Raw genomic sequence first — 18,346 nt, forward strand, 5'->3', positions numbered from 1 at the left:
TTCCATTTAACACATAGCATGAGGCAGGCACTGGGCTAAGTGCTTTACAAACATGATTTCTAATTCTAAAAAACATTCTTAGGTAGATGGTTAAAGCTGTTTTTGGAAGTAGAGGAAAAAAAAATAAGCTTATCAAAGTATAATGATGCCCCCAAAGTCATACAGCTGGTAGGTGTCAGAACTGGGGTTTGAATCCAGGGTTTTCTTGCACACCACACAGCATCTACTACATAGAAAATTAGCAGAAAAAAATATTACTTTATCCAAATTTCATTTGTAAAATCTCACATGTGACCTACCATTCTAATATGGCAATATCTAACTTTCTTTTTTTTTTTTTTTTTTTTTTTTAATATCTAACTTTCATGGCGTTAAAAAATAATGAAGAAAATCTATTGTGGTCTTCTCATGAGTTTGGAAAATACTGTTATCACAGATAACAATCAGCTAGCTATTCTTGGCCTCAGTTCGAATGACTTAGAACCTGTTACTCAAAACAAGAAGCCCTCCGATTCAAATATAAAACACAGTATTCTTTTTAGTCACAAAGATCTGAAACACCATTTTTGAGCCATTTCCGCATAAGAATCCAACCTGCATCGTCCGTAATAGTGCAAATATTAAACTAAGAAATCCCTGAAGAAGTCACAGTGTTGACAAAATTCAACATGATGATGGAGCCTACCCAGACACAGGAAACAAAGCTAGGCCCTTCCACACAGCCGCAAGTCCTCGCGATGATTTCGTTCTAGGTCAATGTCTCTTCATGCCGCACACATTCCCCAATGTCTGCTTGATGAAATACCACAATCACCACGGGGTCTACTTTCCCGCAGCCTTGTGTAGACTTTGCTGCCACCCCAAAACCCAAAGGGACGTCTGCCATGGAGTACACCACCACTCCCTGGTACTGGCAAGTATTTTCAGTGATTCGACCCAGTCCCGATTTCAACACATGGTTCCCATACAGGAAAGACTGCTCTGCTCCAGGCTTTATCCACACTCCATACTTGGCACAGGGTGCGGGGTAATCCAGAGCTGTGATGTGTAACCGGAATCTGTGACTCTTGGTGAATTTCCTGAAGCAGGTCCCCAGCGACACCGGCTTGTCCCCAGAGATGTTGGCGGCCAACTTCAGCATCTTCTCGCTCACGTAGTACACCCGGTCGTTGTGCAGCCTGAAACAGGAGGTGCCGTCCGGCCTGTCGACAGCCGCTGAAGATTCTCGCCGACGTATTTCGCCATCTTCTCAAACGTTACGCGGCTCTCTCCTCCAGTCAATGGCCGCACGTTCCCGCTGGGTTGCAGCCGGAAGCGGAAGTCGGCGCCGCCGCGCGGGCAACCCCACAGCCCGCCTCCCTAGCGGCCTTCCGTTCGCTCCCCACGCCGGCGCCCCCAGCCTGGACGACCGCAGGGGAAGGAAGCCCCCTTGTTCTTTCTACACACCAAGCACAGATCCACCTTGGGGCTGTGGACTTGCTGTGCTTGGAATAATTTACTCACTGGCTCCTTCACTGCATTCACTTCTTTTTTTAAAAATTTTATTTATTTATTCATGAGAGACACCCAGAGAGAGCAGAGACACAGGCAGAGGGAGAAGCAGGCTCCATGCAGGGAGCCTGACGCGGGACTCGATCCCGGGTCTCCAGGATCGCGCCCTGGGCCCTGCCAAACTGCTGAGCCACCCAGGTGTCCCCATTTCTCTTAATTTTATCTCTTAAGAGCAGGCTTCCCTAAACTAGTTACCTAAAAAAAGTACCCCTGTCATTCTCAATTCCCTTTGTTTTCTTTATTTTCCTTCTTAGATCTTATCTATATCTAAAGCTGTATTAGTTTATATGGTTGCCATTCTCCTCCACTCCAGTATGAACTGCACATGTGCACATTTCTATTCTCTTTTTTTCGCCGCTCTATGCCAAAAATCTAGAACAGTGCCTGGTATGTAAGAGGCATGCAACCATTATTTATCAGATGTACCTTGGTCTCTCTCTTTTTAAAGTGAAGATAAGAAAAATCTTCATTGCAGTCTTTGTAAAGACCGTAAATAACGTATTAAATGGAATCCCAAAGTCCCCTAGCACATTGAAATAATCTGTCTGTGCCTCATCCTTTTCCTTCAGACTTACCAGTTGTGTATACTCTGGTGGACTTCCAGCTGCTAATGAATGGCACTCTTTGACTGAAGCCTATTTCTGAAGCCTTGAAAGAACAGAAGTAACACTCGCACCTTAATCCCTCAAATTGTGACTCTCAGGTGTTGATGCATAAATATTTCAATTACCCACCTCTCAGGATAGTTCTGAGGCTTGCATTTTGCACCCTTCTCAGAGTTTCTCCACGGGATCAAGCTCTAGCCAATCACGGTAGTAGCTAGCTTGATAATGCATCCCATATTGGCTGCATTCTCTTTTCCTTTATCATTTCTCTACCCCCCTACTGTGGTTTCCAAATAAAATAATTGCACTGAGTCATTGTCTAAGGATCAGCTTCTGGGGGAACTCAAACTGAGTTATTTAAAAAACGGTATTTGTGGGCAGCCCAGATGGCTCAGCGGTTTAGTGACGCCTGCAGCCCAGGGCCTGATCCTGGAGACCCAGGATCGAGTCCCGCGCCGGGCTCCCTGCATGGAGCCTGCTTTTCCCTCTGCCTGTGTCTCTGCCTCTGCCTCTCTCTCTCTCTGTCTTTCATCAATCAATAAATAAAATCTTTAAAAAAATAAAAAAAAATAAAAAAATAAAAAACGGTAGTTGTATATACATACTGACTTCTAGTCTATCGGGTAGAAGTCAGACCTCTTGACATAAAATATCTGTCTGTGTAAGTGTGTGCCATTCTACAGGGATTAATTATTAAAAATAATCGTGTATTTCTCTGATATTTAGGTCATGCCAAAATGTTTTACATTGTAGTTCTTGCCTCTGAATTGTATACTTGTTTTCTTAGTTCTTTCCATAATGATTAAACATGTCTGATAATTTATTTCCAAATTATCCATTTGATTTTTTTAATCTTTATTTATTTATGATAGTCAGAGAGAGAGAGAGAGAGAGAGAGAGAGCGAGATTGAGAGGCAGACGGAGAAGCAGGCTCCATGCACCGGGAGCCCGACGTGGGATTCGATCCCGGGTCTCCAGGATCGTGCCCTGGGCCAAAGGCAGGCGCCAAACCGCTGCGCCACCCAGGGATCCCCATTTGATTGTTATGTGGTTCTCAAACCTGGCTCCATTTCAAAATAATTCATATCTTTGGGTGGGGATCAGGTATTGATATTTTAAAAAGTTTCCTCAATGGTCTCTGGTGCAACTAATATGCCCAATTCTGGTAAGTCATCCATAGTTTCCCCTCTTTTCAGTTTCAATAACTTTATTTCTTCAGAGTTCTCTGCAATTTTATATGATCATATAGTTTATCTTAAAAGCCTGTTTCATTATCATTTGTTTATAGATTATCAGAGTTTTAAATGATTTTAAGATGTTACTTTAGTCATTTAAATCCTTAAGCATTAAGATTTTGTAACTCAGTAAACCATTGATTTCAAAGTATGTAAAACTCATTTAATTTATAGACATTTTAACCTTCATTTCAAAAATATTAAGCATTAATACAATGTGGTATTGACATAAGGATAGAAATATACATAAATAGGGCAGCCTGGGTGGTTCAGCAGTTTAGTGCTGCCTTCCACCCAGGGCATGATCCTGGAGACCTGTTGGGCTCCCTACATGAAGCCTGCTTCTCCCTCTGCCTGTGTCTCTGCCTCCCTCTCTCTCTGTGTGTATCTCTCATGAATAAATAAATAAAATCTTTTTTAAGAATGAAATATATATCATATAGAACATAAAAATCATATTCAGCTTAATATTGGGTAAAGATATATAAGCAGTTTACAAGTAAAGATATTTGTTGAGAGGTAAGAAAATAAATGTATAAATGAAGATGAATCTTATGGAGATTCTCATTTATGACTGCTTTTCTAAAGGGCTAATCAGTAATATGTTCTAAAGAATGCGTAAGGTGTCTTCTGTTTCCAAACAGGATGTAATGTTCATGGGTGGTTATGAAAGAATGTAGTAAGGTATGCTCCTGTGGACAACCATAAAAAGCAAGATAAGGAATAAAAAAATATATATATTTAAAAAACTATCAGAGAGGGCAGCCCTGGTGGCTCAGCAGTTTAGTGCTGCCTTTGGCCCAGGGCATGATCCTGGAGACCCGGGACCAAATCCCATGTCGGGCTGCCTGCATGGAGACTGCTTCTCCTTCTGCATGTGTCTCTGCCTCTCTCTTTGTGTCTCTCATGAATAAATAAATAAAATCTTAAAAAAAATATATCAGAGAGATGCAGAAATCTAAGGAATTATTTGGACTACAATTCCAGAGATAGGGAGAATAATTTACAGATAAATAGACAATTAGCTACCAGTTTTTCCCTGGAACAATTGTCAGTTTTTGGTGTAGGCTTACACCAAATAAATGGTGCTTGACCCAGACATAAGACTGATACTAGAAGATAGAGAAACCAGTCTTTTAAAATTGGAGATTTCAGAAGCTCCAACTATTTGGTTAAGCTTTTTGCAAAAGATATTTGCTGAAATCTGAAGTTGCATAGGAATTAGGAGCCAAGAAAAAAAAAAGAAAAACCCTGATAGGTAGAATGAAATTTCTTGCAGTGCTTAAGAGACAATGATCAACCAGGGCAATCTTGAAATTAAAATAGGCTACAGATGAAATCCTCAGAGTAAGTAGTGGATTGACACTGAAGATCTATATCCTCTTTTTACCTGGAGATATCTCTCGGGGGAGGGAGAGGGATGGGCAGAGCACAGAAGAGGCTAAAAACCCAGGTTTGGCCTTGGCACAGGCTGCTGTTAGGGGAGACTGGTAGAGATTTTGGCATTTGTGCAGGGGTAGTGAATTGAAATGCCTCAAACACCCTACTGGTTTTCTCCTCAAGCATTTGACAAATTTGAAGCTATGTTAGCAGGCTAAAGAGCTAAACTGAAAAACTCTGAATAGGTGAACTACTGAAGTCTTATAGAGTCAAGAAGACAAAAAACTCAACAGGCTCTTAGAAAATAAAACCCTAGAGGACCACATCCTACAAATACTGGCAAAACAGGAGTAGACTGATTTTTAGCAAAACAGATCTAAGGAGGACCCATTTCAATCCCTAAATGGATTCAGGTGAGTGGTCTTTTACATTATCTAAAATAGGAAGGGAAACAGCACTCTATGGTGGGCTAACATTTTCTGGGGACACTATGGTTCTTTCATACATACTTTGTGGCACACAAGACAAAGTATAAGATATGTGAAGAGGTAATACCACATATTACCTCTAGATGAAGATAATCTAAAAAAAAACTATAAGAAATCAGACAATAGAAGAAGATCAGATATTGTAGTTAGCAGATGAGAATATAAATTAACTATGATTAATATGTTCAAGAGAAAAGAGAGAAAAAGCAGATAAAATAGATGACAGGATAGATCATTTTCATCAGAGTATTATAATTTTAAAAATTAAATCTAGTGGATATTATGTAATTATAAAATATAATAACAAAAGTTAAGAACTGAATGGGTGAATTTAATACTTGATTAGACAGAGAAGAACCTCAAATCAGTGAATAAAATAGAGTCTAATTTACATGTAATTGAACTTCCAGAACAGGGGAAAGAAAGAGTATAATAATAGCAATATTCATAAATGTTTTACCCATAAATACCCCTAAACTGATAAACATCATCAGGTCACAGGTTTAAAAAGTTTAGCATTAATGGAGGGATGCTGGTGGGGAGTGGGCTAAATGGATGGTGGGTATTAAGGAGGGCACTTGTTATGATGAGCATTGATGAATCACTAAATTCTACTCCTGAAGCCAATATTACACTACATATTAACTAACTAGAATTTAAATGAAAATTTGAAACAAAAAATAAAAAAATAAAAAGTTAGCAAATGTCCAAGAGGATTTAAAAAAGAAACCTAGACACATCATCATCAAATTCCTGAAAAACAAAGGTAAAGAGAAATTTTTAACAATTACTAGAACTTAAAAGACAAATCCTTGTCAAGGATTGACAAGCTGAATAGCCAATTTCTGAACAGAAACAACAAAAAAGAGAAGCATATGGGAAAAGGTCTCTCAAGTGCTGAAAGATATTTAACTACCAATCTGAAATTACATACCTAGCAAAAATATTCTTCAAAATGGACATGAAGATATTTTCAGACAAATGCATATTGTTAGTATGACTATATTTTTTAAAGATATTTATTTTTTTAAGTGGATTTTCTAAAATAAAGAAAATGAACACAGTCAAAAACATGGAAATGGAAGAGAAAATGGAAAATACCAAAAAGAGTAAATATTCAGGAAATAGAAATGAACATTGACTTTGTAAATTAATTTTAATGTTGATATAGTGCTAAGTAAAATTAAAACTAAATGCATGGGAACAATAATGAAAAATTTGATAATGGGGGTTTTAAAGTAGTAAAAATGTTCCAAAGTTGCATTGGGAAGGTAATAATTATTTGGGGATGCCATAATCTCTAAGAAAATAATGTTTTAGTACATATCTACTATTTAAAAGGGGGAAACTATAATGATAAAAAAGTGAGTATTGAAAAGGACAGAAATGAAGAACAAAAGAAATATGAAATGTGAGAAACACATGGAAAAATTATAGCTATAAAATCCATTAGATCAGTAATTACATTAAATGTAATTGGATTAATACTTCATGTGAATAAGGAAGAATAATTGGATTAAATACACAAAACCCAACTATATGCTTTTTATGAGTAAAACAGTTAATTCAATAACATTTCAGAAAAGTCAAAAGTGAAATGATGGGCTTGGGAGTCTAGAGAATATAAAGAATATTACTTCCCCCTTACAATAAGAACAAAAAAGCTGGACAATTTGTAAACTCAGAAGTTCCTTGAACCCTTCCGAGTGCTAAGATTGTAGGGTTGAAAACTAATCTGAAATATGGACTGAGGTGTAAGAGCTTGCTTACCAGGGTATTGGTAGCCAGACACCAGTAAGAAGTAGATGAGTTAGCTAGAAGAGTTGATGGATTGGCAAAAGTAAATGTGGGCCAGAAAAAGAGTTGGAAGACTGAAATCCACAGATATGGGAGAAGGGAGGAGTTCATATTCTCTATGAATCTCTACTAATGACAAGTACTCACTGGGAAGACTAGGGAAAGTCCTGAGAAGAGTCCTTCAGGGCGTAGACCAGGGGGAGAAGAGCAGCTGCTGTTGAAGGGGCACAAAACTACCCAGATGTTTCTCCTTCGTGGAACAAAGCCTTACTATGCAGGGCTGGGAGGACAACGAAAACTGCTGCCCCCAGGGTAGAAATAAAAACTCCTTGCAGTTGGAGGAGGGAAACAGAAAAACTACCTTCACCCCTGAGGGAGGAGGAAGAACCTATGCTGGATCCAGAACTATGGCTGGAAGATAGGCAAGAGGTTTTTAAAAGTTATACTCTCAAATCCAAGGAAACAGTAAGTATTCAACACTGAAGTTTAAACAGAAAATCAGAGAGTGCCACCTCTGTCCTGCTTCCCCACAAAGCTATGAAGCATATAGTAAAAGACAGTGGAGTATGGCAAAGAGAGAAGCCCCTCTATGTAGTACGGTATAAAGGGAAAACCTAAAGCTGAGGGTGGAGCACAGCCACTGGCCAACCAGCTCCCCATCTAAACTGTTATCACTAGAATTTGAGCCTAGCAGGCACTCAAAGTGAAAAAGGAACAAGAAATCTCAAACCCAAAATGATGCTTTGATTAATATGAGCTCCCATACTAAAGGCCTAGCAGAAGGAAAGGTATGCCCTTTTCTAGGGTCAAAACCTATTTACCCCTAATGTTCTACATAAATCAAACACACGTGTGCACACACACACACACACACACACACACACACTCCCAAGAGGCAAAACAATCAGAGAATTAGATGTGGTTATTATAGAGATGTTGGAATTGTCTAACTGGAGAATTGAAAATAACTATGGTTTCTATAGAAAAGACTCAGTGGAAAACTTGGACAATGTGTAATGTTATATGGGTAATTTCATAAGGCATGGAAACTATTAGAAAGAATCAAAATGGGAATGATAGTGAAAAACAAAAAATCACAACAACAGAGATGAAGACTGTCTTCTATAGACTCAATAGTAGTCTCAGCACAACCAAGGAAAGAATCAGTAAACTTGAAGATATGTCAATGAAAATTACTCAAACTGAAACAAAAGAGTAATAAGTGCAGGAAGAAAACACAAACTAGAGCATCCAAAAACCATAGGATAATATGAAATTGTTTATATGCATTACTGGAATTGCCAGGAGAAAAGAGAAAAATGCACAGAAGCAATATTTAAGAAATAATAGTTCACAATTTTTCAAAATTAATGACAGATAACAAACCTCAGATTCGAGAAGTTCAGAGAATATCAAGTAAGATAAATGCCAGTCAAACAAATAGAGCACACATGTAACTATATCAATATCAGTTGAAAAAAAAAGACGAGAAAATTTGAAGTTAAAGACATATATAACATATATAACATATATGTTATATACATATACACCCATAGGCAAAAACAGAAAAAATTCAAAATCATATCTCTTACCTAACACAAAAACTAACTCAAATGTTTTATAGACATAAATACAAAACATAAAACTAAAACTTCTAGAGGAAAATGTAGGTAAAAATATCTGTGACTTCAGGTTAGGCAAAGAATCTTGAGATATTATATTATAACAAGATCCAATAAAGAAAACCTATATAAGTGGGATATTATCCAATCTGAAAAGTTTTGGTCTGTGAAAGGCACTGTTAAATACGCGAAAAGATAAGCTTGAGATTGGAAAAAAAAATATTTGAAAAATCACATTTCTGACAAAGATCTTGTATCCAGAAAATATAAATAATTCACAAAATTCACCAATTCGGCAACAAACAACTAAATTTTTTTAAGCTTTCCAGGTTATTTAAACTTATAACTAAGTTTAGAAGCCTCTTTTCTATGGCATCCTCTCTCACTTTTCTGAGAAACATAACTCTCCTTCTGTCCTAGATTAGAGTTGGCTCTGAAACATGAATCTAAACTCCAGACTCACTCATTCATATTCCCTTGAATTTGCCTGGGGTGGCTTTCTGGTGTGTATATTGGCAGCCGACAGGCAGCTGAGCTGATATTTCGCTTGTCCTTCTGTCGCTTCTGTTTATTCTATTCTTTCTTGGCACCTGTAGATTTAAATGTGACTTTAGATTTCAGGCAGGCACATCTTTTGAAAAGCAAAATATAGAATCTAAAATATTGACATTTACTTTGAAAGATTATTAAAATGTATCTGAACCTGTCCATATGACTCATAAAATGGTGAAATTAATATACCTTTCAGCACCTCTCCAGCAGCAAATTGAACACCCTCTTTTCATTCAGGATAAACCTTGAGGCAAATGCACTGATGGTGGATGAGTTGCAGTAAACTAATTCTTCTAATATTGATTTTGGTGATTTGCTCATGAGTTTGTTTCTAAGGACAATTTTCAATTAGAGTGGTAACATTCAAATTTTAGTAGCCATGAAAATCGCCTAGGGGAGGGGTTTTAAAAAATGTAGATTCTTGATTTCCCATCTTACAGATTGTGTGTAGTTAACATTGAGGTGAATTTCCCAAACCTGTGTTTGTAAGTAAGTACCTTTCCATGATTCTAATGCAGCTGGAGAACACTTTAACACTTTTAAAGTCCTGAGGAAGAAGATCATCTCTGAGAATTTTATGTATTTACGTGTGTCCTGTAACTGAGAACTAGCACAGCCATTGAACTTCACTGACGCAGATATTCTGAGGCAAAATAGAGCTTGGTAAAATATAAGGGGAGAAAATCTAGCTTTGAAAATGAATCTCTCTGCCCTTTTAAAAGAATGACAACTTTTGTGAAATGATTCACTGGAGAATTTTTATGGGCCAAGTATGATAACAATCATTAATATTCTGGCCACAAATGCAATTCATTTGGTAAACGCCAGGCTCTTTGAAGCATGAAGTACCTTATGTAATTGCATTTTGCAGCAAGGATGTGACAATGGACCCCTGGGTGGTCATGGGGATCTCTCCCTTGAAGCATTGATGGAAACTTTGATGTGTGGTCCTGAAGTGGAGCTGTTTCAGTTTCCATCCTTCCTCCCACCCCATTTTCTGAATTATCAGAATCAAAAAGGAAAGAACATTTTTTTTTCTGTTTTTGTATCTTATGGTCCTGACTAAATGTGAAAATATTCTGGCTTTCAGAAAGGTGGTATTAAAAAACAGTTTACTTTCTCATATGTATGTAACAATTATTATGAAACCAGCAAGGGGAAATGTGAAGGCAATTTAGTTATCCCCACAGTACTATGTTGCCTTTTGCTTTTTCCCTAGATTTTAGCCTTTTCTGTAGTGAAGAACCTTATATCTACCCCTCCCCCCCCAATACTTTCTCCATCAAATGCATTTTCTTTTTTACTTCATTTGCCTTTAGCTTTGAAGTGCAACTGGGAATGGCATTATGGCCTTGGATAATAGAAGAAAAATTAAATGTGTTGAAAAGCTGTCTGATGCCTTTTCTGGGAGGGTGAGGCTCGTTGTCATGCACGAACCTATTGGCTGATTTCTAATGGAGGACACGGGAGTGTGATTCTAGAAAATCCTATTGTGAGTTTTGGGAGCTCAGGCATCCCATCCTTTGCATTTGTTAAATTGTATTTCTCATTAGAGATAACACTTGTAACAAGCCAGACGAAAGTAGGTCTTGCTGCAGCTTAATTTGAGAAAATTGATTAAGATAAATTTAAGATTGTGCCCATCTTAGAGAAAAATGAAAAAACTCATTATGAAAAGAATGGGCCGCTTGCTGTTATTCTGATAGGGAGCAATTTAATGAGTAAATTTATGAACTGTTGCAGCCAAATTTTTGGCATTTGCATTTTGCTTGGTAGTTCCCAAAGAAAAATATTAACTCATGTTAGGAGGAAGTTAGCAGATGTTGACAGAGAAAAAATTTGGAAAATACACATTGTGAAAGAAAGTTAAAATAAAATGTTAACATTTTATTTAAAAAAGATTTTATTTACTTATTCAGAGAGACAGAAAGAGAGAGAGAGAGAGAGAGAGAGGCAGAGACATAGGCAGAGGGAGAAGCAGGCTCCCTGCGGGGAGCCCGATGTGGGACTTGATCTTGGTACTCTATCCTGGGACTCCAGAATCACATCCTGAACCAAAGGCAGACTCTTAACCGTTGAGCCACCCGGCATCCCTATTGTTAACATTTTAATGCATGTGTTTTTGGCCTGTTTTCTGCAGGTGTGTGTACACCTCATTTTTGGCATCATATTTTATGCACTGTTTTGTATACTGCTTTTTTTAAAAAAAAAAAACCTATTCTTAGATTGCCCAATGCTGTTAAATTTTTTCACAAACATAAATTTAATGTTTGTATAATCTACCGTTAGGCACTATAATTTATTTTACCATTCTTTTGTAATTGGACATAAGCTTGTCTATAATACTCTAATAATCTCGATCTGTCAGAGAAGGCCTAAAATATTGGTTGAAGATTCCATATTTCCAACAAGGAAATTAAATGGCAGATGGTGGATTTATAGTCACTAACTCACTTATTAAGAAAATTTAAAATGTTGGCTAGGATTGTAGGCCTTAGGAACTGGTTATTTGGGCAATATCTTTTTGTTACACTTGGGGTTGATTCATTGTTTCTAGAGTTGCTTCCATGTTTGTGGTCAGTGGATTAAAGAAAGAGTCCCAGTCTTTTCTGTAGGAGGATGAAAGGGAAGGAAGATGGTTTATAGCACCAAATCTGCAGAGTTGTGGAATTTCATTGTGAAGTCTTGAAGAGATCTGATCTCCGTAACTTCTCTAATTAGGTAGGAAAAGGTTTCTCCCTTTGGTTTATGGTGAGAAACATGGAAGTCTGTGAGGTGACCAGGGCTTGACATAGAGACATTTTGGGGAAGAGATGATAAAGTTAACTTTTTAGCAGACAGAAGTTTGAGATCTTCTGACACTGAGGGTTTTAGGCAGCCATCTTAGAGACTAAGAGTGGGGAAGAGGACTCACTTAAGAGTCCCAGACTGAAAGCCTGAGTAAAGGGTTGTTTGTTCATCATGGATAAATGAGTGAATTAATGAATATTTCTGATTATCTAGGTCTCAGACACATGCTGGGTGTCTAATATTTCTATTCAGTTCTGACATTAACTCTGGGAGTTGGCATGAGACCATATAGACTAAGGGTTCAGTCTCACAAGTTTGCCTCCTACTTCAGATGTCAGTTACAATGAGGTGCCCAGGCTATCTACAGTTATGTCTGACTTGGCTACAAATCTGAGGATTCCCACAACATCCTCTTTAGGTTTGATAATTTGCTGGAATGAAAATTCTATCCACTTTATTATAAAGGATAAAAATCAACAGCCAGATGGGCAGGTACATAGGGGGAGATCCAAAAAGGTCCTCAAAGCCTCTGTCTCTGTGGAATTGGGGTGTATGATCTTGACAGCCTGATGTTCATCAATTTGGAATTATTGCCAGGTTAACTGGGGAGACCCCAGGCCCTGGGGCCTTGACCAAGCCTATCCCAAAAATGTTGCTGAAAGTTCTTAGTCTCACCATGAGAAAGAATTCAAGGACAGACACAGCACAGCAAATGAGTGACAAAAGCAGGGAAATTTAGTAAAGCAAAAGTACAGTCTCAGAATGAGAGTGGGCTAGCTCAAGAGAGAGATAGCTACATGCCCTGGGGTTTGTGTTCTATCTTTTATCGACAGTTGTTAACTCTGGAGTAGAATATTCATTACTTGGAGAGATTTCTTGGAAGCAAGGTTTTGTGCCTTTCCCCCTTAATTTGGTCAAAGGCTTCTTGTCTGGTTTAATCTGGCTTCTTGTGGAGTGCTGCCAGGACAAGCCTGACTTTCCTGATAGTTAGACATGACTTTCTCTGTCTCCTCAATGTAACCTATTAGAACCTAACTGTTTACCCTAATAGACGCTCTCCAGACTCCATCATTTGGGGGATTTTATGGAGGTTTCACTATGTGGTAATGATTGATTAAATAATTGGTCCTTGGGAATGGAACTCCTCTTCAGCCCTTCTCTCCTGCTTCAAAGGGATTTTAATTGAGAGAGTGGCTTAAGTCAAGCTTCACCTACAAAAAGTCCTTGAGACTGTCCTACAGCTAGGGAAGGGATCTCTTTAGGCCTTGCCTGCTATTTTTTTCTTATACCCACTTGCTCTGCCTTGGAGCATTAGCTCTGCATTAGCTCCTGCTTTGATGCATCTCATATAGGCCTCTTGATAGTCACACTTTGACCCCAGTCCCAATTCTCTGCACAGAAGAGTTCCTGGATTTGCCTTGGTTCACACTTTGTAGCCACTGACACTCTCTGCTCCTCCCTCACCTCCATCCCAGGCAACTATAACTTCATCCAGCTCAGTGTCTGGGGCTGTTTGTCTAAAAGGAAACACATAAAAGTAACGTACAGAACAAGTTCCATTCAGAATTGCAAACTGGCACTTTGCTATAGTAATAACAATATTAATAAAAAATTTTAGAGGCCAATGATATATATATATATATACACATTTTTTTAAAGATTTTATTTATTTAGTTATGAGAGACACAGAGAGGCAGAGACATAGGCAGAGAGAGAAGCAGGCTCCCTGCTGGTGGCCTGATGTGGGACTCAATCTGGGGACTCCAGGATCACACTCTGAGGTGAAGGCAGCCACTCAACCACTGAGCCACTCAGGCATCCCTAAAAGCCAATGATATTTACAGAGAGATTACTAAGGGCCAGGTATTGGCATGTAGGAAGCTGGGAGTGGTGGTGGAGAGAATACTTAACAACTTGGGGACCAGTCAAGGGAATCCCCTTATTTCTGTTTTGCATATGAAGAATGCTAAAGTGGCTAGTTAAGCACTCTAAGCACTTCATATCCATTATTTTAATAAATTAAATTTAATAAATTTTAAAAAGCCCTATAAATTGTTATTACCATTTTCCAGATATCTGTAAATGTAAATCTGTAAAAATGGCGATAGCATCTTTTTACTTTACCAAGTCACAGAAAGGTGGAATAGGATTTAAACTCAGTAATTCTGACTCCAGTGTCAAGGCCACAGGAGAATACAGTGATATATCCAAAAAGGGTAGGAATGAATTTAAAAAGGTTTCCTAGAAGAGGGTTTGTAATTTCTCTAAGCAAATAAGACAAGCCTGAGGACAGGATGGGAGAGGGAATTCCATCTCAAGAAAATACTGTGTTCCCCTATTCCTAGAACCTACTATGATTTCTCTCAGCTTAAAGTCTTTGCACATGCTAGTTTCTGTACTTGGGATGCTTTCTCTCTTCTATTCACCTAACTTCTGTTCTTCCTATAAAAATTAGATACCACTTTGTCTTGAAGTCTTTCTTGCATGCAGTGCTCTTGATTTATATTTCCTTACTCACCTTGTGCTGACTGCTAACATAGCTCATGGTAGATTGACTGTAAAAAATACCCCCAATCTTACACCCCTCTACATCCATGCACTTTGCCACATAACTTTGCAACCCCACCAAGCGGTGATATCTATTTTCCCTGACTCCTCGAGCATGGTCTGGACTTGTGACTTTCTGTGCCCAGTATTAAGTGGTTTAAATGATGGCATGCCCCCTTTCAGTCTTGACTTTTGTAACTCCTGGTATCTTTGAGCCCTGAGTCTCCCACGAGAAGGGGCTGGGATGCACCGCTAGTGGGCAAGGAAGCACATCAGAATAGCTGAGGCAACCCTCAAAATATGTAGCCCTTGGCAAACCACCAGCTGACCACAGATGCATGAGGAAGCCCAGAAGAGAACTGTCAAGACCAGCCCAAATTAGCAAAACTGCCTAGTCAACCTGGAAATTCATGAGAAACAACATTATTGTTTTAAGCTGCTAAATTTGGGAATGATATATTGCACAGCAATTACCAGGAGATACAGAAATTGATGCCCATAATGAAATGCTGAAGTATGTAGCATTGGCTTTCTATCCAAGTGGTAAGTGGAGGCTAAAAAAATGATGGGCAGATTTTAAGCTCATCCTAGAAAAATTGTGAGGAAATTTTGAGAGGAGGCTGGTAGAACAGCAACCTGAATTATATAGTAAGGAAGTGACTAGCAAATTGCCTGTTGTGTCTTGGAGAAAGGAACATATCCCTGACAAACTTTTGGATTTGGCTGAGAACGTCTCTAGGCGCAATGTTGGAAGTATCAATTAGTTGCTGCCTGATGAAAAAGAAAGAAAAAAGAAAAAGAAAAAAGTTGATCAGGTTGCAAAATGTGAAGTCTGGAAAATTTAAATGTTTTTCATCTCTAGTCTCTCAAGTCAGTAAAAGATCAAATAAAAAGTATGTCAGAAAGATATGGCCTTGGGGTAAAGACAGATAATGGAAACAAGCATGCATAGAACCTAGGCAAACACATTTTGGTCAACTAAAGGAAAAACATAATTGGTTAGTAGTGAGGAATTAATATGCAAGGAATCTAGAAAAGTAGGAGAATTTTTAAAAATTTGAGGATGTACTTATTTCTAAGTACTGCCAACTTTTTTTTCTCTTTTAGCCCTATAATTGTCGTCATTCTCACCCCTCTCTCATTTGCTCTATTTCTTTTTGTTTACTCTCTACCTATCTCTCAATGTTGGGAGCAACATAGCAAATTAAATATAATTATCCTTGTAACATTTTCCAAACCATCCATTTTATGTAATGGACACTGCATGATAAGTTTTAAACATAATCAGGATAACTGAATACATGGTAACTGTATTGCTGAGTAAATTTATAAATTTATAGAAGAAAGCATAACTTAATACCTAAGTATTATTGTGGTGGGAAAACATCTTTTAAATTGGAATTGGAAACTAAAGGCAAAGCAATGTGTCAGGTGCAAGGTGTCAACTGAAAGTCCCTTAAAATAGAACATACTGGATTTTTTTCTTTTTCTTTTTCTTTTTCTTTTTTTCTTTTTTCTTTTTTCTTTTTTTTTTTTTTTGGCAAGCAAGAGAGTTTCAGAGTACTTTTCCCCTTTTAACCACTTGTGGAATTGAGTATAGTTTGTTGCCTCATCTTTTGAGCTTCTGCATTCTATAAGTCACAGAATGGGGATATTTGTGTCTGCCCAAATTGAAAAGGCTAGAATAAAAAAAAATCATATGTTGTGATATTCTGTTCTCATTGCCAAAGCAGGCTCAGCTCCTTCCTGATCAATGAGGTCAAAAGGAGACCTTATTCTGAGTCACTTCCAAAAAAATCTATTTGCAGTCTCCACATATTTTCAGTAAGCAGATGATGATGATAAATTAAGACTTTTCTGAATAATTCTTGGAACACAATTTCTTGCTGCACTAAGTGCATGAAAGTTATGATATTTGGATTCAGAATAGCTCAGCAGTGTGGTGTGGTGGCTAGCAAGGAAGAAAGCATCATAGGATGTATCAGCAAAAGAAGGAACAGTGAAATGTGATAAGCAAGTGTCTCCTTTCACCCTATCATGGCTGAAAGTTCACCAGAACTAGCAGCTAAGTTTGTATCTCTGTGGTCTGGAAGTTGTGAATATGTTGGAGGGGTGTAGAAGCAAGCAGGTAGAGTCAGAAGTTGAGCCCATAAAGGATTTGAAGAAAAGATTAAAGAACATCTAAGACTACTAAGAGTGAATGTATGCTGGTCAGAAGCACTGCATCAGGAAGGTTCCCTGAACTTTAGGACTTCTGTTTCTGGCATGATAGAATGACTTGCATCAAACTGGCTCTCCTTCCAAGACAAACTGTAAAAGCTGGATAAAACAATAGTTTGAAGACACCAGGGAGTAGCCAAATCAGCCAAGAGTTGAAGGGCCAAGAACTCTGAGAAAAATGAGGTGAGCTGGGGAGAGCCCACATTTATTTCTATATCTCTTCTTGGGAAATTTTCCAATTTGCAAATTGGAGAATAGACGCTTAGCAGGTAGAGGAATGCTGGGATTTTTATATTCTCACTAGGCCAAGGAAACATGTTGGACCTTGAGGCTGCCAAGTTAGCAAGGAACTGAAGACCCAAAGCCCTAGAAAGAAGAGAATCTTAGAGGAATGAGTCTGAAATTCTGTGTGAAATTTCCTAAGGCTTCTACAAACTCCTAGCTGTGCTCACATGAGATACAGTAAACCAACTCTCTGATGAAAATAGTGGAATTCAGAAGCTGAGCACAGATTTTTGAGTCATCTAACACTGAGTAAACAGAAGTTGGGGTTCAGGGCTCAATAAGATAGAGAAACTCTGGGAAATTCATCTGAGCATTTGATTAAGACTACAAGGGAACCACACTAAAGGTTAGAGCTGAGCCACAGCATTAAAAGCAATGCTGAAATACACAGTATTCCCAATACCTATTCTGTTTTACAAATCATCTCCAAATTTAGAGGTTCAAGACAATAATTTATTATCTCTCATGGTTCTAGAGGTTGACAGATTCACTTGGTTGGCTCTTGCTTAGTGTCTTTCATGTGCAGCCAGATAGCATTTGAGGCTGAATTCATTTGAAAGCTGCATCACTAAAGCAGCCTGGGTGGGAGGTCTGGAGTAGCTGGGGAGAGTGGTTGAATATTTACCCCTATAAGAGTCCTCTCCACATGACTGGTTTGAGCCTCCTTATGCATGGAAGTCTTAGGGTTGCTAGATTTCTTATGTGGTGAATGGTTTCCCTTAGAGTGGGCATTTTAGGATATAGGAAGTAGAGCTAGTAGTCTTTTAAGACCTGAGCCCCAAAATGGTACGGAATCACTTCTACTATATTTTGGATCAAAGCAATCCCACAGCCCACCTAGTTGTAAGAGAAGAAGAATGAAACTCCTCAACTCAATGGGAGGAGTGTCAAAGAATTTGAAGTCATTTATTATGCCACAAACTAGTTGTAATAAAGCTTTAAACCTATCCTTGATTGGATGAAATTCATCTTCATATACTCTATCCACCTGTCAGAAAAAATTAAATCCTTAAGGAAGAATGATTACTTCATCCAGAGATCCTGTAGATTGTGCATTTACAATGTTTGACATTCAAAGAAAAATTCCTAGGAGTGCCAAGAAGTAAGACCAGATCAAAAAGCAAAAGAGAAAGCAAATAATAGGGATAGGCCAGATGTTAGAGTTATAATATAGGGAATTTTAAAATAAATGTGATTCATATGATCAATATTTTTTTAAAAGTTGGAGAGTTAAAAAGTTGGAGAGTTTTGCCAGAAAACCAGTATCTATAAAA

General features: G+C 38.1%; 2 pseudogenes; both read right to left on the reverse strand.

Moving 5' to 3' along the window:
• Positions 1-600, reverse strand: part of LOC112652011 (eukaryotic translation initiation factor 3 subunit L-like) — a 103,574-nt pseudogene extending 102,974 nt beyond the window's left edge.
• Positions 324-14,565, reverse strand: LOC112652010 (60S ribosome subunit biogenesis protein NIP7 homolog; annotated as a pseudogene).
• Positions 14,566-18,346: the final 3,781 nt, after the last annotated feature.

The sequence above is a fragment of the Canis lupus genome, chromosome 4, assembly GCF_003254725.2.
Source record: "Canis lupus dingo isolate Sandy chromosome 4, ASM325472v2, whole genome shotgun sequence".
In the NCBI taxonomy this organism is placed as follows: domain Eukaryota; kingdom Metazoa; phylum Chordata; class Mammalia; order Carnivora; family Canidae; genus Canis; species Canis lupus.